Genomic DNA, 24244 nt, shown 5'->3' with positions numbered 1-24244 from the left:
AGGGTGCTGGAGGAGCCGCTGTCACTGCCAAGCTGTGCGGGGCCTGTCATTCGCTCCAACCCTTCGTTACCCCACACCCAGTATCTTTGCACCGCACTACATTGTTGCCGCCGACACGAAACGTCACGTTCCTTTTCTCCAGAGATGTTGCCTGACCCACGGAGTTACTCCTGTTTTTCGTGTCTATCTTCGGTATAAACCAGTAACTGCAGTGCCAAGCCGGGCAAAATGACTCGGCTTTTAGGTCACCCGGCGGCACTTTGGGTGGTCATTGGCACCTGGGCAACCGCTGATTTCAAGCCCTGCATATATATACACAATAAATAAACAGATAAAGTGCAATAGTTTGGTAATGTTTAGAGTTCGTTTGATGGCAAGTTTAATGGCCTGATGGCCGTGGTGAAGAAACATAGAAACATAGAAATTAGGTGCAGGAGTAGGCCATTCGGCCCTTCGAGCCTGCACCGCCATTCAATATGATCATGGCTGATCATCCAACTCAGTATCCCGTACCTGCCTTCTCTCCATACCCCCTGAGCCCCTTAGCCACAAGGGCCACATCTAACTCCCTCTTAAATATAGCCAATGAACTGGCCTCAACTACCCTCTGTGGCAGAGAGTTCCAGAGATTCACCACTCTCTGTGTGAAAAAAGTTCTTCTCATCTCGGTTTTAAAGGATTTCCCCCTTATCCTTAAGCTGTGACCCCTTGTCCTGGACTTCCCCAACATCGGGAGCAATCTTCCTGCGTCTAGCCTGTCCAACCCCTTAAGAATTTTGTAAGTTTCTATAAGATCCCCTCTCAATCTTCTAAATTCTAGAGAGTATAAACCAAGTCTATCCAGTCTTTCTTCATAAGACAGTCCTGACATCCCAGGTATCAGTCTGGTGAACCGTCTCTGCACTCCCTCTATGGCAATAATGTCCTTCCTCAGATTTGGAGACCAAAACTGTACGAAGAAGCTGTTCCTGTACCTGGAAGTCCCAGATTTCAAGCTCATGTACCTTCTTCCCGATGGCAATGGAGAGATGAGTGTGTGGGCAGGATGGTGTGGGTCTTTGATGATGTTGGCAGCCTTTTTGAGGCAGCAACTGCGATAGATCCCTTCGATGGTGAGGAGGTCAGAGCTGATAATGGACTGGGCAGTGGCCCTCTCGTTCTTGATTCCCCTATTCTGGGCAAGAGACTCCATGCGTTTACCCAATCTATTCCTCTCATGATTTTATACATCTGTATAAGATGACACCTCATCCTCCTGCACTCCAGGGAATAGAGTCCCAGTCTGCTCAATCTCGCCCTATAGCTCAGACCCTCTAATTCTGTCAACATCCTGGTAAATTTGTTCTGCACCCTTTCCAACTTGACAACATCTCTCCTATAATATGGTGTCCAGAACTGAACACAATATTATAAATACTGCCTCACCGATGTTTTGTATAACTGCAGCATGACCTCCCAACTTCTATACTCAATGTTCTGACTGATGAAGGCCAATGTGCCAAAAGTCTTTTTGACCACCCTCTCAACTTGTGATGCCATCATTGCTATGTAGCTGCAATTATAGACCCCTCTGCTCTACAACACTTCCCAGAGCCCTACCATTCATTGTGTAGGTCATGCCTATGTTAGACTTTATATAATGCAACACCTCACATTTCTCTGTATTAAATTCCATCAACCATTCCTTAGCCCACCTGGCCAACCGATCCAGATCCTGCTGTGATATTTGCAATTTGTGTTGTTGTTGCACAGTTCACCTGCTTCATAACATTTGTAGACCATTGGATTATGAATTGTTCTTTTGAAAATATTTATATAATGCAAAGAAGAGTTCATATTGAAAAGTTTCCATCTTGCAGAGAAATGCATCTTGTAGAACTAAATGTTAACAGTACTCGGATGCCAGTGCAATATTTCCAAATTAGTGAATGTATGCATTATGCCAGGGGAATCACCCAGGATAATACCATTAATCAAGATGGGAGTAAAGGTTAAAGAGATTGTCTATACATTAATCAATCTAACAATTTTAGGCAAACTCATGGAGTTTCATGATTCAAGATCTTTTAGAATTAATCAGAATAATCAAGGGTTGTCAGAGAGAGAGGGGGACTGTAAACTATTCCAAGAGAGGCCTTGCGTATACTGTGCTGAACTGCAGCAGATGTACTTTTATATAAACAAGTAAAAAGACAGTTGATTTTGTGAGGAAAGCTAATCATTGGATAGATTGTTGAATAGGGAAACCTATGAAAACTTCTGACTGATAAAGTAGTACCAGAGACATGTACCATTTATGGGAGTTTTAGAATATGGGAGCAAAAGGCATTAAGATAAACATGTAGCAGCAATGCTGGCATTCCATCTGCAGTCTCGGGTCCACAATAGATAAATAGATAAATAGATGCACCCATGTCATTGTGAGGATATGGCATTGATTCATCAGGATGATCTTAAGTGATAGGAGTAGAATTAGGCTAACCGGCCCATCAAGTCTACTCCACCATTCAATCATGGCTGATCTATCTCTCTCTCCTAACCTCATTATCCTGCTTTCTCCCCATAATCTCTGACACCTGTACGCTATCTATCTCTACCTTAATCCAGTGATTTGGCTTTCACAGCATTCTATGGCAAAGAATTCCACAGATTCATCATCCTCTGACTAAAGAAATGTGTCCTCATCTCCCTCCTAAAAGAATGTCCTTGCAAGGGACACTGCAAGGGCCAGGAACCGAGTGGGTAAGATCAGCTCTGGCCCCTCTCACCCTGGCCACAAACTATTTGAATCACTTCCCTCTGGAAGGCGACTCCGGACTGTCAAAACTGCCACAGCCAGACATAAAATCAGCTTTTTTTCCACGAATAGTAGCTCTACTCAATAACCAAAAATCTGTAGCCTCCTTTTGCTCTGGTATTTTAATTAATTCACATGTTTAATCAATAATGTTTTATTATTAATGTTTAATGGGCGGAGCACCAAGGCAAATTTCTTGCATGTGAATACTTGGCCAATAAACGTATACATTCATTTATTCATTTAATTCTGAGGGTATGACCTCTAGTCCTAGACTCCCCCACTAGTGGAAACATCCTATCCACATGCACTCTATTCAATGATGCCAGAAATTGAAACTTATTTCTTCAAGAAGCAATAGGGTTGTAGATTTGTACAGTAGACGTACCAGGCGCTTTGGTCCATATTGACTGTCATTCACCCTTTACACTCATTCCATTTCCTCGCCATCTTCTCAGCAGCTCCCCATCCCCCAATCAGTTATACGTTTAGGGACATGTACAGTAGCCAAACAACTTACCAACCCATACATCTTTAAGACTTTGAAACATGGCCAAACGAGAAACAGAAAAATAGGTGCAGGGGTAGGCCATTCGGCCCTTTGAGCCAGCACCACGATTCAACATGATTAAGGCTGATCATCTAAAATCAGTACCCCGTTCCTGCTTTATCCCCTTATCCCTTGATTCCTTTAGCCCCAAGAATTGAATCTAACTCCCTCTTGAAAATATCCAGTGAATTGGTCATTGCCAACTGCGGCAGAGAATTGCACAGATTCACATATCTCTGAGTGAAAACGTTTTTCCTCAGTCCTAAATGGCCTATCCCTTATTCTTAAGCTGTGACCCTTGGTTCTGGACTCCTCCAACATCGGGAACATTTTTCCTGCATCTGGCCTGTCCAATTCTTTAAGAATTTTATATATTTCTAGAGCAGGGACAAACTCCACACAAACAATGCCGAACGTAAGGACTGAACCCAGGTTGATGGAGCTGAAAGGTAATAGATATATTACCTTACAGGTGTCAGAGGTTATGGGGAGAAGGCAGGAGAATGAGGATAGGAGGGAGAGATAGATCAGTCATGATTGAATGGCGGTGTAGACTTGATGGGCTGAATGGCCTAATTTCATTCCAAAAGGAAAGATTTAAAGGGACATGGGCCAGTTGCAGGCAAATGGGAGTAGCTTGATTTGACTGGAATGAACGTTGAATTAAAAGGATTATTTTGATGTTGTATAGCTCTATAAAGGGCCTGTCCCACTTAGGAGACCTAAACAGCAACCTCTGGTGACCTTGCCCGCCACCCAAAAAAAAATCAAGGTCGAGGTGACCTGCAACCTCCTACCACCTCCCATGCATATGTTGAAAACCTTCCTCGACTATGACGAAATCTGGCTTCGACTAGACCTGCAACAAAAAAATTATCGATTTTTAAAATGGCAACCTATTTTTAGTCGAGGCCGGTTTTAATCATGATGAAAAAATTAGCAGCAACCTAGATGAAGCCTCCACCACACGAAAACCACTTTCGACCATTAGGGAGTGAGACCAAAACCTCCTTATTGAAACTTTAGGTGGCGGGCAAGGTCACCAGAGGTTGTTGTTTAGGTCTCCTAAGTGGGACATCACTTAATTATATAATTTACAAATTAACCACCCAAAACTGTCAACACCTTGTTCCCATCTATGGAAGACTCTCTAGTTCCTACATTGGCCTCATTAGTCACCTCAACTAAACAAACTGTAGTGATAGAAAGTCATGCTCAATCTCAAGGGACTGCCAAAGAAGCAAAGATGCATTAGGAGTTATTTCTGAGCTATTGTTACCTATATAGGAAGAGAGAACATACGTTTCCGTGGGGAAGTTGAGATAATGCCCAACATTCAAATGAGTGCTGTCAGAAAGGAGCCAGTATCAATGTCCAATTGCAAAGGAACAGAAGAATGATGCTGAAAAGTAGAAGAGATGACAAGTGAAGGAAGAGCAAGTAAAAGTGGCAAAATTACCTCAGAGGTAGAGAGAATTATAAATAATCCCTTCAGGGGTGTGTGTGTGTAGGAAGCAACTGTAGATGCTGGTTTAAACTGAAGATAAGACACAAAAAGGTGAAATAACTCAGCGGGACAGGCAGCTTCTCTAGAGAGAAGAAATGGGTGACGTTTCGGGTTGAGACCTTTCTTCAGACTGGTTAGGTATAAGGGAAACAAAAGACATAGCGATGATATGGAGAGATAAAGAATAATGAGCAAAAGATATGCAAAAAAAGTAACGATGATAAAGAAAACGGGCCATTTGCTGTTTGTAGGATGAAAACGAGCGTCAGGGATGAGATGGCCTCAAAGACCAGCAAGCAATTGTGAGCATGGCCAAAATAGTGGATACAATTTAAAGATGAAAGAAAAAGGTAGACATTCTCAGTGGGTGGTCAACCTCCTTCAATGATCGGTACAAGGATAAATTTCCACCTTGTTACATTATAGATGCAGAAATCATGTAGACATCTCCAACAGCCATCTGAGATCATTAAATAAGGATGTTATACTCTGACATATCACATGCTATAATGCTGATGCTATTAATCACAAGATTATCTGGATGAACAGTTCACATTAATAAACGGTATTTGTTAACATTTGCATTGAGATCAGAGATTTAAGAAGATAATGTCTGCCATCCAACAGCTCAAGAATAGGAGGTTAGAAAACAAGCAAGAAATGTAATTCTGCAAACTAATAGTGCACACTTAGTGGATAAAGAATGAATTAATTGCACTATTAAAGAATAAAGAATGAATGAATTTACTCTAAAAGAGTACATTTACTGTGTCTGCATTCTGGCCTATGTGGGCCATTTATCAGAAAAGTCCATTCCTTGTGCCACTAATTTCCTGCCACTAATTTCAAAAGGCAGCACAAATGTCCTTCTATAGCTTAAGGCAAGAGAAAAATCTGACCTGGTAGTGGGCCACAGTATGTGAAAATCCTTTTGTAACTTGATCCAGGGCCGGCCTTAGGAGGTGCAGGGCCCAATTGGGAACAATTTTGGTGAGCCGCAGGTTCCCAGCCAAGGTCTGTAGAATCATAGAAATACAAATAAAGTCTATTATAGACTTTATATCTCTATGGTAGAATGGTAGTGTGTGTGTGTGTGTGTGTGTGTGTGTGTGTGTGTTAGTGTGTGTGTGTGTGTGTGTGTGTGTGTGTGTGTGTGTGTGTGTGTGTGTGTGTGTGTGTGTGTGTGTGTGTGTGTGTGTGTGTGTGTGTGTGTGTGTGTGTGTGTGTGTGTGTGTGTGTGTGTGTGTGTGCGAGATGTGTATGTGTGTGTTGTGTGTGTTTGTGTGTGTGTGTGTGGAGGGAGGAGAGAAGGGAGGGAGGAGGAGAGAAGGGAGTGAGGGAAGTAGAGAAAGAAGGGAGGGAGGAAAGGAAAGAAAGAAGGGAGGGAGGGAAGGAGAGAAGGAGAGAAAGAAGGACGAAGAGAGAAGGGAAAAGAGAGAGAGGAAGGAGGGAGGGAAGGAGAGAAGGGAAAAGAGAGAGAGGGAAGGAGAGAAAGAAAGGGAGGAAGAGAAAGGGAGGGAGGGAAGAAGGGGAGGGAGGGAGGGAAGGGAAGGAGAGAAGGGAGGGAGAGGGCAGGCGGCAGGAGCGGATGCCGGGGTCCGGGCGAACTCGTATGAGCTGAGGCCGAGGTTTGTAAACGTTGCCCCAAACCCCGGTCCGGCCCTCCCTGTATTGTTCACCGCGTCTCCCCGGGGGGAGAGTGAATGGTGGAGCAGGGTCTGTATGCGTGAAGCACGGCGACTGGAGGGGCGGGAGCGCTGCCCTGGGACTGTGAGGGACCACCTCCTCTCCCCCTTCTCCATTCCCCCTCACATCCCCCGTCCCATCTACCACTTTCTTCCCCCTCCACCCCTCTACTCTCTCTCCACCCTTCTCTCTCCCCTCCACCCGGGGTAGATCTACCCAAGCTTTGGATTACTCTAGCGCAGAGCCCCCCTTAGACGCAGGGCCCAATTGGGAGCAATCGGTCAAATCGACTTAAGACTGGCCCTGACTCGATCCTTGAGTTTGTCATTGTTAGACGTCAATCAGTGCAGATAGGTTGCAACTTCTCCTCCTCAATGACCAGCAACATGTATTCCACTGGGCTGCGTGCTCACACCCTGGCTCTACTCTCTTAGCCTGTAGCACTTTATACTTCTAACTGTGTGGCTAAGCATTGCTCCAATGCCATCCGCAAATTTGCAGACAACACCACAATCTCTTATAATTTCTGATAGTACAGATGATATGTCTGTGAGCTGATGGTTGAGGAACCTAGCTGAATAACAGTGGTGCATTATTAGCTGATACACACTACAACTACTGAGCACTACTCATCGCCATGGAGATATACAATGGTTCAATGGTGCTTTTTTTTGTAACATGTGCAAACGCACAGTGAAATTTTTCTTACCTACAGTCCAGTATAATATCCCCATACCATGGCACATCCTCGATTAGGAAGTGTACTGAAATAGTCTACTGAGCCCACATGTTTTGACATCATTTTCGAAGCCCAGTCCGTGCTCTAGTTCGTATGAGCAGTGCCTGATCCAGGCAAGCCCCAGGCTGCTGCGGGCCTCCAGCCATCGTCTTCCTAGGATGTGATATCCCTCTCCTCAACCATTCACTTTGTGACCTGGGGGGTGCCTCCATTTCATCAATTGGGCGGGAACCTTTGAGTTCTCCCTGCACTGAGCCACCATTTCTGGTGGAGTGAAGTTGAACATGATCTGATTCTCTGCGGATAGCTATGAGACCATAAGAAGTAGGAATAGGAGTAGATTGTTCAGCCCCTGATGCCTACTATGCCTTCAAGAAGGAACTGCAGATGCTGGAAAATCGAAGGTACACAAAAATGCTGGAGAAACTCAGCGGGTGCAGCAGCATCTATAGAGCATTTTCAGACTGATCTGAAGAAGGGTTTCGGTCCGAAACATTACCTATCTCCTTCGCTCCATAGATGCTGCTGCACCCGCTGAGTTTCTCCAGCATTTTTGTGTACCTACTATGCCTTTCTTTGTCATGCTGTTTCTCCCAAGTTAGGGAGCAATTTCCAGGTGTTGTACGGTTAGCTTTGTAAGATTTTCTGGGCTCTGAGATTTTGCCCGTGGTCTGGATTATTTTGTTCTTTCTCTGTTTTGACCTAATGGTATTGATACACAGACTAGCTTAATCATTCTTTGAAGAGGAAGAGTTAAGATCCCAGACTCTTGATGATCAGACATGCACCATGCAATATGGCACATTTATGGCCACGATTACTAAGAAAATGTGCTTTTGTTTCCTAAATTCCACATTTACCATGGTGGGATTTGAACTTGGTTCATATCTCTATGTTATAATGTGACCATTGCACTCTCACTCATTGCATTCATTCACCTGGAATGAAGAGAGATGGATGTTGGGCATCTTACCTTTACCCCCTTAGACAAATCATTACACTTTTCCCTACATTTCCTGATGCCAATCCTCTTTGTCATTCCCCATTGCTGCTGAGAGACAAGTCTGAATAATTCCACACGTCATCGAGAAGAGATGATTACATCTGCAATCAGCCATCTTCATCAGGGTCTTCAGACATACATTTGAGAATCAGAATGCTTTAAGATTCCTTTGAAGTCTGTCTTCTTCAGTGTATGTAAGCTTAAAGGGGTGCTGGCTGCCTTAAAATATAATAGAAACATAGAAACATAGAAAATAGGTGCAGGAGTAGGCCATTCGGCCCTTCGAGCCTGCACCACCATTCAATATGATCATGGCTGATCATCCAACTCAGTATCCCGTACCTGCCTTCTCTCCATACCCTCTGATCCCCTTAGCCACAAGGGCCACATGTTATATTATTCATAAGCCTGAATAGGCAAATTCCACTAATGACATTTCCAGTGCTGATGTTTGGCCTATTTTATGATGACAAGGTGCTCTGACCAAGTTTATCTTCTAACGATTGGGTGCACTCAATACATTTTACTTCTGATTTTGAGAGGGATTAATTGGTCATGTTAACTGATTTAACCTGAGGGAACAATGTGTTAATATAACATAGAAAAGTTTGATATCCTTCCTCTGAGTATATGATGTATTGAGCCTGCACATGTGAATTCATTGTGGGCAGTATCTCCATTTGATCAATAAACATGATTAATTGTCTGAAGAAGGGTACCGACCCGAAACGTCATCTATCCACGTCCTCCAGAGAGGCTGTGTGACCCATGGAGTTACTCCCGCATTTTGTGTTTTGAACTTGATTGATTCCTTTTTCTTTCTTCAAGGTGATCACACAGAATGTGGTCATTTATCAAAAGCTGGGAAATGATTGATTTTAATTTTTACCCAGCATTGATTTTTCCATCGAGTATGACAGCCCTTCACAATTCATATCAAACTATTACATTGAATAAGAATAATTGAGTAGAATTAGGCACACAGCCACACTTTCACTATAAGTTTGATCTTTTGTAACAGTCCACGTGCCTCTATTCTTGTGTAAGATTATCCTAGCCAGTTATTGTCTGGTTACACCCTCCCTTATCCCTGACGTAATTGAGCCAATTTGCTGTGTTTGACATGTTATTGAAGTGCAACCTTTTATTATTATTTGGCACTCGGATACAGAAATAGATATCAGCTTTTAACAATACAACCATATTCAATAAGAAATAAAGGGAGAGGGGCATATTAAATAAAATATTAATACATTTTGGGGGGGCAAATATTAAATAATCTAGGATTCAATTGAATTCTGTCTGAAGTTTGTCCAGTTCCTGCACTGTTGCCTGCCCCACTAATTTATTCCAGCACTTTGTGATTTGTTCCTGGAATGGCAGTATGGTATATTAAAAGCAATTGAGTAGATTCATAGAGTTATAGTGATATATTGTGGAAACAGGCCCTTCGGCCCAACTTGCCCACACCGGACAACATGTCCCAGCTACAGTAGTCCAACCTGCCTGCGCTTGATCCATATCTCTCCAAACCTGTTCTATCCATGTACCTGTCTAACTGTTTCTTAAATGTAGTGATAGTCCCAGTCTCAACCACCTCCTCTGGCAGCTAGTTCCACACACCCACCACCCTGTGTGTGAAAAAGTTACCTCTCAGATTCCTATTAAATATTTTCCCCTTCACCTTGAACCTATGTCCTCTGGCCATCGATTCCTCTACTCTGGGTAAGAGAGTCTGTCCATCTACCCAATCTATTCCTCCCATGATTTTATACACCTCTATAAGTTCACTCCTCATCCCAAAAAAAGACAAGGCTTTATTCTCAGAATTCAGAAAAATGAGAGGAGGTCTTATTAAAACCTATGAAATTCTCTCAGTGTTCAGGAGGGTGGAATCAGGCATTTTTTTTACAGTAGACTCTAAAGCCAGGAGACACTGTCCCAGCATAAGATGTAGGCTATTTAGAAATGAAAGGAGGATAAATTTCTTCAGACTGTGTGAACTCCCAGAGGAGAGAGTCAAGAATCAAATGTTTTACTTCGGAGTCACGTGAGTGACTACGTGAAGAACCCCGCCATGACGCATGCGTGTCATATCGATTCACGCTTGCGAAACGACAGGCGGGGTGGAGCGTTCCCCCGCAGCGGTAAGTTTGAAACCGCGACCTGCAGGTAAGTGATTTACTCTGCGGTAGTTTTTGTCCCCGCGCTGTTTTACACAGGGGGGGGAAGCTGGACAAAATAGTGTCCACAAGTGCTGCGAGTAAAGCTGGCTGGGGAGGACCGCGAAGTTGCGGGAGCCAGCAGCAGCTGAAGGCACAAGCCCCGTAAGGGATCAGCTATGCCGACTTTTGGTCCCGCGCAGACCAGAACACCACGGCCGGGCGGGAGACTATTCAAATGGGGCCATGGACTTTTTGGACAAGTCGAAAACGGCAGGAGACGGGATGGAACGACGTTCCCCCGTAGTGACAATTTTAACTTGGACATGCAGGTAAGAGCTGCGGTCTTTTTGTGTTTTTACCATGCTAATTACAGGTGGAGAAACCAACGGGCTGCGACAAAGCTGGTGGGCTAGATGGGATCAGCTGTGCCTGATGTCGCCTGCGCACCGGCCAGATCCACTCCACGGCAGTAAGGACAAAGCTGGTGAGGGAGGACCGCGGAGCAGCGGGCAGCCAGCAGCAGCCAGCGGCACTCGGATCACCGATAGTGGGATCAGCTGTGCCTGATGTCGCCTCTACACCGGCCAGATCCATGCAGGCGGGCGGAAAGGTTAGACACAAAATCAAACAAGGTCGCGGACTCAGAGGAGTCCGACTTTGAACAACCGCGGGCGGCCAGCGACCGAGAGTGCTGGAGCCGGATGGAGCGGTGTGTGGAACATTTGCTCCAATGTGACAGACTCCGGGAGATGGAGTCGGGTCACATTGGGCCCTATGATAAACCCACAGCAGTACCTCTTGAAGGGCTGCACAGTGCTTCTACCTCATCAGAGGGGAGGGAGCACTGCGGGTCAGTTCTGGGCTGACCTGGAAGAGGGGTCCGCAGAAGGAAAGACAAGTGTGCAAGGGGTGCAGGAACAAGAGAACCTACTGGACTAATAAAATGGACTCCAACAAACACTACAGCCAAAGACAGCACCCCTTCCCACCCACCAGCAGAACTGGTGAAAGCTCGAAGGCCCGGTATTCAAAACATGAGTCTTTTTAGGCCATGGCCCAGGCCGGCCTTCTTGGAAGATGCGGGGACCTCCAACGCCAACCAAACCGAAAATCCAGACACCAGCGCAACAACAGCAGCGAAGAACCTACAAAAAGAAGTAAATCTGCCACTGGTAACTATGGAGGTAGGTGGGTCTGGTTCCCTACAAAATACAGGGAGCATGGAGGTTGGGGAGAGATTACACTCTTTTCTGAATGCATGGAGCATGTTAACAACCAGGGATACTTACATCTTAAGCAGTATCCAGGGATATACAATAGAGTTTATACACAAGTACAGCCCTCCAGTTCAACATATACCGAACCGAATGTTCGTGCCTTCTGATAAAGAAAAATCAAAAGCGCAAGCTGAACTGGAGCGGCTTTACATAAAAGGTGTAAATTGAGAAAACTCAACACGAACCATTAGAATTCGTGTCCAATATATTTATCAAAAACAAAAAAGATGGTGGTTGTCGCATCACCATAGATCTGACAATATGGATACCTTTGTTACTGCTAAACAATTAATTTCCAAAGGTTACTTCATGGCCAGCATCGATTTAAAAGATGCTTACTATTCAGTGCCTATACGAGGTGACCACAGATGTTACTTAAAATTCAACTGGATGGGACAACTCTGTCAGTATAAAGCACTGCCAAATGGGTCATCAGCCCCAGGCTGTTCACAAAAATTTTGAAACCAGCCCTAGCGTTTCTACGGAAACGTAAACACATGGTCATGGCATATCTAGATGACATACTCATTGTGGGAACAACTTTGGAATTGGCCAAACAAACTGTAACAGCCACAAAACAGTTATTTGAAAAACTGGGATTTATTATCCATCCAGTTAAATCTAAACTAACGCCTTCCACTACTATGGACTATTGGGGGTTTCACCATTGACTCAGTTCACATGTCGGTGACTCTGCCTAAGGGAAAGGCTAGAGATTTAATAGAGGCTTGCATAACCTCATTGACCTCAGCAAACCATCCATCAGATTGGTAGCAAAAGTAATTGGCAAATGGTGGCTGCCTTTCCAGCCACATAATTTAGACCTCTACATTACCAAAACTTAGAGAGCAAAAATACAAGCACTCTAAATTAATGCAGGTCACTTTGACAGACCTATGAAACTACCAATCAAGCAAAAATGGAATAAAATGGTGGATAGATAACATCTGGCTTTGTTCCAATCCAATCATTGTCAGTAACCTTTCCATGGTACTACAAACTGATGCCAGTGCACTTGGGTGGGGAGTCACCAATACCATCACTAGCTGTGGAGGTAGATGGACTGCTCAGGAGGCATCATTATTACTCACACTGTGCATAAACTACCTGGAAATGTTGGGTGCATTCCATGGCCTAAAGTCATATTGTACTGGATCATATCACCAGCATGTTAGACTACAGATAGGCAATACCACCGTGGTAGCATACATTAACCACATGGGTGGAAACAAATCAACATCATGTGACAATCTGGCTAATACAATTTGGCAATGGTGTATCCAGAGAGATATTTGGATATCAGCCACTTACCTACCAGGAAGACTAAATTTAGTGGCAGACACCAGGTCAAGCAAATTTAATGAAAACACCGAATGGATGTTGAATAAAAAAGTATTTGCTGATATTGCAGCAAAATATGGAACACCAGATATCGATCTATTCGCATCCAGACTTAACCACCAGTTATCAAATTATGTTTCATGGGAACCAGACCTGGGGCAGCGGCGACAGATGCATTTTCGCTGCATTGGGGGGGAAATTGTTTATTTACGCATTCCCTCCTTTCTGCCTCATCAGTCGGGTATTAAGGAAAATACAACAAGACTCGGCGCCTGGTATTTTGGTAGTACCCGATTGGCCTACTCAACCATGGTTCCCAGTGGTACAAAACATGGTATTAGAACCATGTATCACCATCCCACATAGACCAGATTTATTGCTACATCCCGTAACAAGGGATAGCCACCTATGCCATAAACATTTGAACTTATTAATTAGTAGAGTTTAAAAACACCTCTACTACAACTGGGACTGATGGACCGAACAATGAACATAATCTCGGCGGCCCAAAGACAGTCAACCAAAACAGTATCTGGTCTATATCAGGAAGTGGGAGATGTACTGCCACAAAAACAACATCACCGACAGAGACATGAACATCCCGTCTGTTCTGGATTATCTGGCAGGCCTCCATTATGATGAGGGGCTCAGTTACAGTGCCATCAACTGCACCAGAAGTGCCCTATCAACTTACCTATGGCAGGGGACAGAGCGTTACACTGTTGGGACTCACCCACTGGTAGCAAAACTTATGAGGGGAATTTTTAATATAAATCCCCAAGAACCAGGTACTCCCAAATATGGGATGTAAGTATTGTCCTGAAGATGCTCAGGAATTGGTCTCCAGCAACAGCTCTGTCCCTACACAGACTGACATTAAATCAGTCATGCTAATGGCATTGGTCACGGCACAGAGGGTACAGTCACTGCATAAACAAAGACTGGACAACATGACTTCCTCAACTGAAAATATTACGTTTCATATCTATGAATTAGTAAAGCAGAACAGACAGGGATCAGCAGGCCTCAATATACAATTTAGGTCATACCTAACAGATGACCGTCTCTGTATAGTAAGACATTTGTCGTTATACATGGAGAAAATGAAAATCCTAAGAGGCAATGAGAAGGCACTTTTTGGTCAGCCACTAGCAACCACACAAAAGAGTGATGGTCCAGACCATCTCAAGATGGCTGAAACAGGTGCTAACACAGTCTGGGGTGGATACTAATATTTTTAAATCTCATTCCACCAGGGCTGCAGCTACATCGGCAGCGATACAGTTGGATGTACCAATGGACCAAATCCTCAAGGCAGCAGGAAGGTCTGGGGGGAAAAAACATTCCAATGATTTTACAATAAACCAGTAATGAAACCTGGAACGTTTGCAGAAACAAATTTAAGTTCTGTAAATTAATTTAAACCCATAAAAAGGAGTTATAAATTTGTGTTAATAAATTTTATGATTCAATGTCGAATTCATGTCCAAATTATGTTAACACAATTCCTCCTACAGTCATCAAGGCAGACGTGGTGCATGGACTCTTTTCCACGGCATGAAATCACAGAGCTTTCAAATCTTCACGTAGTCACTCACGTGACTCCGAAGTAAAATAGTAAGATTAAACAAGAACTTACCAGTTTGAAGTTTGATCAGTATTTTATGAGGAGTTACGATGAGGGGTTACGTGCCCTCCGCTCCCACCCTTGATCATATACTTAACTGGTATCTCTTCTCTAATCTTACTATGTTTAGTCATTACAGTTATCTGTGATTTCACACCGCTGCTTTGAAGAATGGCACGCATGCGGCGTGGTGAGGTTCTTCACGTAATCCCTCATCGTAACTCCTCATAAAATACAGATCAAACTTCAAACTGGTAAGTTCTCGTTTAATCTTACTATTTTATTGTCATGTCCCAAAATTGAACATTGAAAATCCTACTTGCAGCAGCACAACAGATATGTAAATATAGTACTCAGAAGACCCCATAATAAATAACAAAAATGAGCTTACTATATAAAAACGAACAAACAATATAGTGCAAAGACAAAAACTATACCCTTCCAAGTTCCTGGTACAATCAAGGCAGTTTGGAGTTTAGTTGGAAACCTCAGATTGTTGGGAAGATGCTGTTCCTAAACCTGGATGCTACAGTTTTCAAGCTCCTATACCTTCATCTTGATGGTAGGAGAGAAAAGAGACCATGGCCAAGGTGGTGTGAATTCCTGATGTTACTGGCTGCCTTTTTGAGGCAGCAACTCCTGCAGATTCTATACCCCTGAGCATTGAAGAGACTCAGTCATTGAGTTCATCCCAAATGGAGACTGATGGATTTCTAGATATGAATGGACTCAAGGTTTATGGGGATAGTGCAGGTAACTGCAGCCACATTAGTAGATCAGGCATAATCAGATGAACAATGGAGTAGGCTTGAATAGCTGGATGGACTACTCCTTCCCCTACCTTTTATGTCTTTTTAATGCAAAAGGACCATAAGGATTCACAGGATAATATCTGATGGCTTACAGCCTATTAGCAGTGGCAGCAACTAAACTTACGTGGGTTATTTCAAACCAACTCCCTAATTTTTCTTCACACAGTCTGAGCTATCCTACAATCACTGCTGCTTTGTTGGTGTGAGAAGCCGTAGTAAAGCAGCTGCAGATTTTTCACATCTCCACTGTCAGAATACTCTGGGCAATCATACAGGTCAGGGTCGATACTGGTGGAGAGGAAGATTTTCTAAACCAGAACCATCTGAAGATTTTAAATAAAAGAGTTCAACTGGTAGAACACTATTTTCAAAAATTATTTCATTTTGTCATTTCGCCATCTGGCCATAATGTCCACAGTTTTTCACAAGGGTTACTCACTGGCAGGTTTTGTGGAATTCATTGCCACAGAAGGCCGTGGAGGCCAAGTCAATGGATATTTATACGGCAGAGATAGATAGATTCTTGATTAGTATGGGTGTTGGGGGAATGAGAAGAAGGCAGGAGAACGGGGTTGAGAGGGAAGATAGATCAGCCATGACTGAATGGCAACTTGATGGGCCTAATATAACCATATAACCATATAACAATAATGGCCTAATTCTGCTCCTATCACATGAATTTATGAAGCAGGCTGTATGTGGATACATCCTTTTGGTACATTAAAAGCTCCATTTTACATCCTACAATTAGCCTTTTAAAGATCTATTCTAGCTGCTGAAATCAATGCAAACCCCAATCTTTAATGACTAGCAGGAGCGGGGAATTATCAAAAGGACGACAATTAAAGCAATATAATTACTTCTTAAACACATTTTTAGTAAGGATTGATATTTCAGTAATCGATTCCATTGAATTAATTCCGAGTCGGTAACTCTAAATGTAGTAACTGATAACAACATATTGATTTGTAATATGAAAGTAAGTAAATGTGGAAGCTTGTGATCAGGAAACAGGCAGTCGGGGAGGAGATGGTGTGTGGGGACCTGCTGAGACTCCAGCATTTTGTGTGTATCTTCTGGCTAAGAACATGAATGGGCTCACTTTGCTTGAAACTGCATTCTTCCCAATGAGTGTCATAGGAACCTTTTAAATGCAACTACAGGTACTATTATTTAAAAGCTGAAGTTGGCTGTGCAAGGTGAAAGCAGCTTCTCAAATAGTCTCAACATCTGGAGCTTTTAAGGTGTTCACTCCACTGTAGGGTGGAGACTTGTTTTGTGCTCCAGCAGGAAGCCGTTTCATCTGAACTTCAAATATCTCTGCAACACTGACATCACGGTGCCAATTCTTTCCCTATTGACTTCTTGTATACTCCATTTGAAGCTAGATGATATGAAGGAAAAAGAGTCTGTTTAATACCTTTCCATTTTATAGCAGAGTTGATTGTAACAGAACCCCGCTGTCAAAAATGAACTCCTCAGGTAAAGCAAGACAAGACACGTAGACCTAAATTCATCTACAATACATTCCAAGGTGGAACATGAACCCATTTGTTTCACATCAATCTATGTTAAGGCATTACCAGTCATTACTGGGAAACACATAGAATTAACGACTAATCAAGTGACCCAAACAGAACACAAAATTGGCAGAATATAACTTTAATTAATTGCTAGGGTGGTTTTCATCTGATTGTTGCATTAAAATGCAAACTGCTTAGTTCCTGAGAGCAGCCATCTTTAGGGATTGCAGCTGCTTCATCTTTGCCTCTGGGAACAATGAGAAGCTAGTCACAGCTTTAAAAAAAGCTTCAATGTGGCATCATTTGGAAGGCAGCAGAGAAAAGGCTGATGGAGAGGTGAAGGAAAATCGCTGAGACGTTGAGAGGCATGCCTTCAGTGTGTTTGGTCACCAGTCCTTCCTCCACCCCATCAGAGTAGCCCTTGCCCATTAAGTCCCGTGTACGAGTTGCCCCACACCACTATACAGCACAGACTCATTATTCAGGCATAGATTGCAGCATATCAGAACAGTGCATGGTTTAGAAAGCACACTGCGAGTCCCAGCAATGATGTAATAATCATGCACAGCATTGAAAACTCAGGCAGGCACATGCAGACTGCACATGGAAATGCCAGTCTTGCTATTTTAATTCAAATCACCTAGCTGACTTACAGCAAGATTTGCTCTTTGTGTTACAGAGAGCTATAGATGAAGGTCATCGGTTGCTCATTATTTCTCCAATTTCAGTCAGTAAGGTGTTATCAGGCATGTAGGCCCAGTGGGAAAAAACCAAGCTGCAATTCAATGAATGGCATCTGGATGTACCTGGTCCAATTTCCTAACTCCCACTAGAAATAGTTGCTATCACATCAAAACTTACAAAATCGCTTTACTTTTTAATTGCAAATCCTCGGTTTTGTGGTTGGTAATGTCTTAATGAAAATATTACGATACATTATCAAGATATCCAAAAAGGTATAAGCAAAAAAGGCGGCCCATTAAACGATTTTCACGTTGAAACTTTAAGCTGGCAAACAGACTTGTTCAGGATCTCTGGGAAAATATTATATATTTTTTTCCCAAGCATAAACTATGCAGAATAAAAACATATATACAATAAAAACAGTGTAAAAACTCTTCATAAATTCTCAATGTATGCACATTCAATAGCATCATTCTCAGTTGTGTTCTCACCTGTTTTGAGAGATTTAGCTCTTAGGAGTTAGATTTAGCTCTTTGGGCTAAAGGAATCAAGGGATGTGGGGAAAAAGCAGGAACGGGGTACTACTTTTAGATGATCAGCCATGATCATATTGAACGGCAGTGCTGGCTCAAAGGGCTGAATGACCTACTCCTCCACCTATTTTTCTATGTTTCTATGAAACAGAATACCCTTGTCACCCAATGGTAGACGCAAAATGCTCGAGTCTGAAGGAGCGTCCTGACCTGAAACGTCACCGATTCTTTTCCCCCAGAGATACTGCCTGACCCACTGAGTTACTCCAGCACTTGGGTTTATCTTTGATATGAACCAGCATCTGCAGTTCTGTTTCTATCTTTGTCATTCTTGTGCCCCCCTGAGGTGATATTCCTTCCCTTGTTTGATGGGTGTCCCCATCTGACTCTGCCCCTCAATGTTCAGCAGTGAAAGGAGCCTAGACGTTTTTTCCCCACAGAGCCTTGGTGTTGGCTAAGACTAAGTTTCAGTGCGTTCCTCGGTACACAGTCCTACAGTCTTGAATGGACTAACCGGTAACATTCCCTGACGGACATCTTGTTGTGCTGAGAGACCAACAAGTTTCGGGCAGACTAAAGAGTGTCTTTCACTGAGTTGATGATCTTCCAGGAGCATTTGACATCCGTCTACGAAGGTGGTCCTGGAAACTGCCCGTAAATCAGAGAGCTCTCTGTTAGGGAGATGTCAGGGATGAACCGTGACAAGGACCCTTGCGTCATTCTCCGGACTCTGCAGTGAGGTGGGCAATCATCTCCTCGTTATAGTAGCTGTCCAGAGAGCACAATGTGTTGCCATTAAGACACCAACAATATTATATTGCTAAAAAACAGACACAAAACGTGTATGCAGCATGAAATATCCGTTTTAAAACGATTGCTTCATTTCATTGCCTCAGTGGTTAATCCATGGGGATTTCTGAAGCAGAAGTAAATTAAAGTCCCTATTTTATCCAGTACAGGTGCACAACCTTTTATCAGAAGTTCCAAATAACGTCCGAATAGCGACATTTTTTACTCCTTGAATTGACCTGAAAAACGTTCACCCGAGGGCGGCCCGCATTTGACATTCCGGTCACGAAGAAAGGGGAACTAATCCCCATTCATAAAAGAGAAGGTGAGGGTATATTTTTGACAATCTGCTGATTTGAATTAAAAAGTTTAGACTCACGATACACAGAGTCAGTCTTGCATGGGAACTTTTGGGGCCAGCAGCAAATTGTCGCTCCCTTAACCCCCACCTACACCCCTCTGCTTCCAGGCCATGTGTGTGAGCAATCCCTTCCCACCCCCGCCCATTGCACCTTTTGCACTGTCTTCACGTCGTAGTGCCAATCACCCGTCAGGACCAACTGGACACCGGCCCCCATATGCAAGCACGGAGATCCCAGAGACCCACAGCACTCACCCCCCGTTCCCCCCGAAACACGCAGGGACAGAAGCTATGGTGTGCAAGGTGCCTTGGTCTTGAGGTTGCGGACCAGGGGGCTCAGCTCGGGCTGTGACCCGGCCAGCCCCCTGTAAGGAGCTGAGACTGGGAACAGTTGCATGGGGGCAAGGGCGGTACATTTCAGCTCCATTCCAGGGGGGTTGCCGGAGACGTCCCCGAGACTGCAAGCACCCCATAGACTCCAGCCACCCCCCAGCCCTCCAACTCCAGAGGAACCCGGGTTCGCAGCTGGGCTGTGGGCGAACTGCCACTTGGCCGTAGCGGCCCATCGGGGAGCGGATTCCTCTGGGTTGGAGGGACAGGGAGAAGTGGGTTTGAGAATGTGTTCTGGGGGCACTAAGATCATCTCGGAGAATGATCCCAGGGAAAAAAACTACATTGAAGGGATCGAGTAGGGGATGTGGGGTGACCTGGGATCACAGTCCACCCTTCATACACTCCTCGAGGGAGGAGGTGTAGGGGCTAAAAATCTTCCATTCCGAAAGCCGAAAAATTCTGAATTACGAAAAGTGTCTGGTCCCAAGGCTTTCGGATAAAAGGTTGTGCACCTGTATATTTATTTGTTTTGTTACTTAATTGACTGAATGGGCCTCATTTGATATTCCGCTCACGAGAACAATTATCAATGTTATTTTTTTTCAAATGTGATTTGATTATTTTGAAAAGAGTCACAAGGGAGGCCTGGTCCCCCAACGTAACTCATTCCCCAGAGCAATATTCCACCACTCACCCGTTCCCCCAAAGCAATATTCCACCACTCACCCGTTCCCCCAAAGCAATATTCCACCACTCACCCATAGCCCCTAACTGTGCAGGCACGGCTCATTTTCCCTCATCCCCGAGCACTCCCTCTCCCACCCCCTCCTTTTCATGTGTGGGGGGGAGGTGGGGATGGGGGAAGGAAGGGGTTGTGTGGGGGGGTGGGGGTGGGAGGGGAGGTGTGGAGGGTGGCTGAGGAGGGGATGTGGGGAGGGAGGAGGGGTGTGTGTGGGGAAGAGGTGTGTGTGTGGCCGGGGGGGTTGTGGGGGGGGGAAGGGATGTGTGGCTAGGAGGGATGGGGGACGGGTGTGTGGGGGGGGGGCGTGTGGGGTGTGGGGTGTGTGGGGGGGGTGTGGGCGGGGGGGTTGTGGGGTGCAGGGTGTGTGTAGGCAGGGGGTTGGGGGTAGAGGTGTGTGGTGTGGGGGGTTGAAGGAGGGGGGGGGGTGTGTGGAGGGGGTGGCAGGGGCCTCTTGCTGGGGGGGGGGTTTGGACCTTCTTGGGGGATTTACCTTGGGAGCTCCAACTGCGGGGGCCTGCGGACTTAACATCGTGCAGCTGGCGGTCCCTTTGTCAGGGATCAACCGCGAGAGCTCCTACTGCAGGAGCTTCGACCACCCTGTCCATGGGAGCTTCGACCGCCCCGATGGCGGGAGCTTGGATCGCTGGCTGCGGGAGCTTTGATCGCCCTGACTGCGGATGGTTCGACTGCCCCGACTGCAGGAGAAAAAGGAAGAAAGAAGATAAGACTTTATTGCCTTCCATCACAGTGCGGAATGTAGTGGAGCTGCTGTGGTGGATGTTATGTCAAATTTTTGTGTAGTTGTGTGTCTTGTTGCTTTTCTGGTATGACTGAGTAACAAATCAAATTCCTCGTATGTTGTAAAACATACTTGGCTAATAAAGTCAGAGTGATCAGATCAGATCAGAATGCTTTATTGTCATTGCATGTGTCACATACAACGAGATTACTGTTTCTCTCCATTTAAAAGAACTTCAAACATTCACATACTCATACTTTTTACACTTCCTCCCTCCCCAAACCCACCCATGGATTCACATTTACATAAATTAACACCGTCCCCCACCCCCCCTCCTTCTCCATAACCCGCTCCTGAGACAGAGTTCAGTTCCAAGATTGCTGATGGGTAAAAGCTGTTCTTGAGTCTGGCAGTGCGTGACTTTAGCGACCTGTGCCTTTTTCCTGAGGGCAGCAGTGTGAAAAGGTGGTGACAAGGATGTGTAATGTCTTTCACGATATTACAGGTCCTGCTGCGGCATCTGGAGTGGTAAATGTCCTCCAGAGGGGGCAGGGGGAGTCCAATGATACCCTGGGCAGTTTTTATCACCCTCTGGAGAGCTGCTCTGTCAGCTGCTGAACAGTTCCCAAACCAAGCAGTTATGCAGTAAGTCAGTATGCTTTCTACCGAACAACGGTAGAAAGACTCCAGCAGTTTAGCAGACAGATGGGCCTTCCTCAGTGTTCTGAGGAAGTAAAGTCTCTGTTGCGCCTTTTTTTACAAATACAGCAGAGTTCACAGACCATTTAAGATCCTCACTGATGTTGATCCCCAGAAATTTAAAACTAGGCACCCTCTCCACCTCCTCGCCCCCCATCTCCAGTGGCCTGAGCTCCGCTCTATGTCGCCTGAAATCAGTGATGATCTCCTTTGTCTTTTTAGTGTTCAGAGAGAGATTGTTGTGAGCACACCACTCAGAAAGTCTGTGCACCTCCTCTCTATAGGCGACCTCGTTCCCATTTGAGATGAGCCCCACCACGGTTGTATCGTCCGCAAATTTTATGATCCTATTTGCGGGGTGATGGGGCAAGCAGTCATGTGTGTATAGGGCGTAGAGGAGCGGACTGAGCACACAGCCCTGCGGTGCTCCTGTGCTGAGGGTCAGGGATGTCGAGGTGTAGGGTCCAAGTCTCACCGTCTGTGGGCGTTCACTGAGAAAGTCCAATATCCACCGACACAGTTGACTGCTGAGGCCAAGGTCTAGCATTTTTGTGATCAGCTTGCTGGGTATGATTGTATTAAAAGCTGAGCTGTAATCAACAAAAAGCATCCTGACATATGACCCCTTCTCCTCTAGGTGTTGTAGTGCAGCATGGAGGACAGTGTTTATGGCATCCTCTGTAGATCTATTAGCCCTATATGCATACTGGTGTGGGTCGAGTGAGGGGGGGAGAGATAATTTAAGGTGACCTAGGACCAGCCTATCAAAGCACTTGGAGACTACAGATGTAAGAGCAACGGTCCTGTAGTCATTGAGGGATTGATGTTTGTCTGCTTGGGCACCGGGATGATAGTGGTGGTTTTCAGGCACATTGGCACGGAGGAGTGTGCTAGGGAAAGGTTAAAAATATCTGTGAATGCCCCAGCGAAGCTGGTGAGCACAGTCCCGGAGCACCCTGCCTGGGATCTCATCCAGGCCAGCAGCCTTACTAGCATTAACAGTTCTCAGGGCCCGCTTTACCTCCTCTAACTGGAGGGTAAGTGGCTGGTCAGCAGGGTCCAGTTGGAGAGAGGTTCTTTCATTCGGACCTCTCTCGAAACGGGCAAAAAAGTGGTTAAGCTCCTCTGCCAGCGATGTATTTGCAGCTGTCGGTGGGTCCCTGCTGCCCCTGAGGTTTGTTAGGTGATGTATTCCCTGCAACATGCGTGCTGTATCCCTGGAGGTGAAATGGTCCTCGATCTTCTCCTTGTAGGACATTTTAGCTGATTTAATGCCCCGCTTAAGGTTGTGTCTGGCAGCGCTGTACAGTTCTTTGTTGCCAGATTTGTGGGCCAAGTCCCGCTCCTTCCGATGACGATGGACCTCCGTAGTCATCCATGGTTTCCTGTTCGGAAAGACACGGATGCACTTGTTGATGGTGACACATTCCCCACAACATCTGATGTAGAAGAGTACTGCTGCAGCGTACTGCTGCAGTTACAGTGTGGAAACAGACCCTTCAGCCCAATCGCACGCACCGGCCAACAATGTCCCAGCTAGCCTAGTCCCACTTGCCTGTGCTTGGTCCATAACCCTCCAAACCTGACCTATCCATGTACCTGTCCAACTGTTTCTAAAACGATGGGATAGTCCCAGCCTCAACTACCTCCTCTGGCAGCTTGTTCCATACACCAACCGCCCTCTGTGTGAAAATGTTACCCCTCGGATTCCGATTAAATCTCTTCCCCTTCACCTTGAACCTATGTCCTCTGGTCCTCGATTCCCCTACTCTGGGTAAAAGACTGCATAAATTACGGTTATTATTATGATTATGATTATGTGGGAAGGAAACTGGGTTTGTGCCCAGGTAAAATCCACGCAGTAACAGGGAGAGCTTGCAAACTCCACAGAGGCAACACCAAAGGTCAGGATCAAGCCTGGGTCACTGGAGCTGTGAAATAGCACATCTATCACCTGTATCACTGTACCACCCTAAATGACCATCCAACATTGGCACAACAAGCAAAATGGTCTCCTTCTGTGCCATAAACCTCTATGATTTTATAGCATAAAAGGAAAGAGTATTTTTGATAAGCCTGTAACAAATATTGCTACAGCTCACTTTTTGTTTAACGTTCCCTCTGGTACTGAGCATATTATCTTCATGAACCCTGTTTCCTGTACTCCCTTGAAACCTCTCAGTGCTCTCGCGGTCCCTATAAATGTACTGGGTTCACTGTGAAAATTAATATACCACTATACAATGTCTTAAAGTGAAATTAAAGTGTTGGAGTATTTATAGAATAATATCCAGTAGTTAAGAACATCCTCAAGATGGACACAACCAAAGGCCTGAG

The 24244-nt window shown here is 44.9% G+C and overlaps 1 protein-coding gene across 1 annotated transcript in view; it reads left to right on the top strand.

Moving 5' to 3' along the window:
• Positions 1-24244, top strand: part of xkr4 (XK related 4) — a 245780-nt gene that overhangs the window by 125742 nt on the left and 95794 nt on the right.

This window comes from Leucoraja erinacea, chromosome 4 (assembly GCF_028641065.1).
Source record: "Leucoraja erinacea ecotype New England chromosome 4, Leri_hhj_1, whole genome shotgun sequence".
NCBI lineage: Eukaryota > Metazoa > Chordata > Chondrichthyes > Rajiformes > Rajidae > Leucoraja > Leucoraja erinaceus.
Note: the sequence above shows the minus strand (reverse complement) of the source record. Positions and strands in the feature narration are given on the sequence as shown.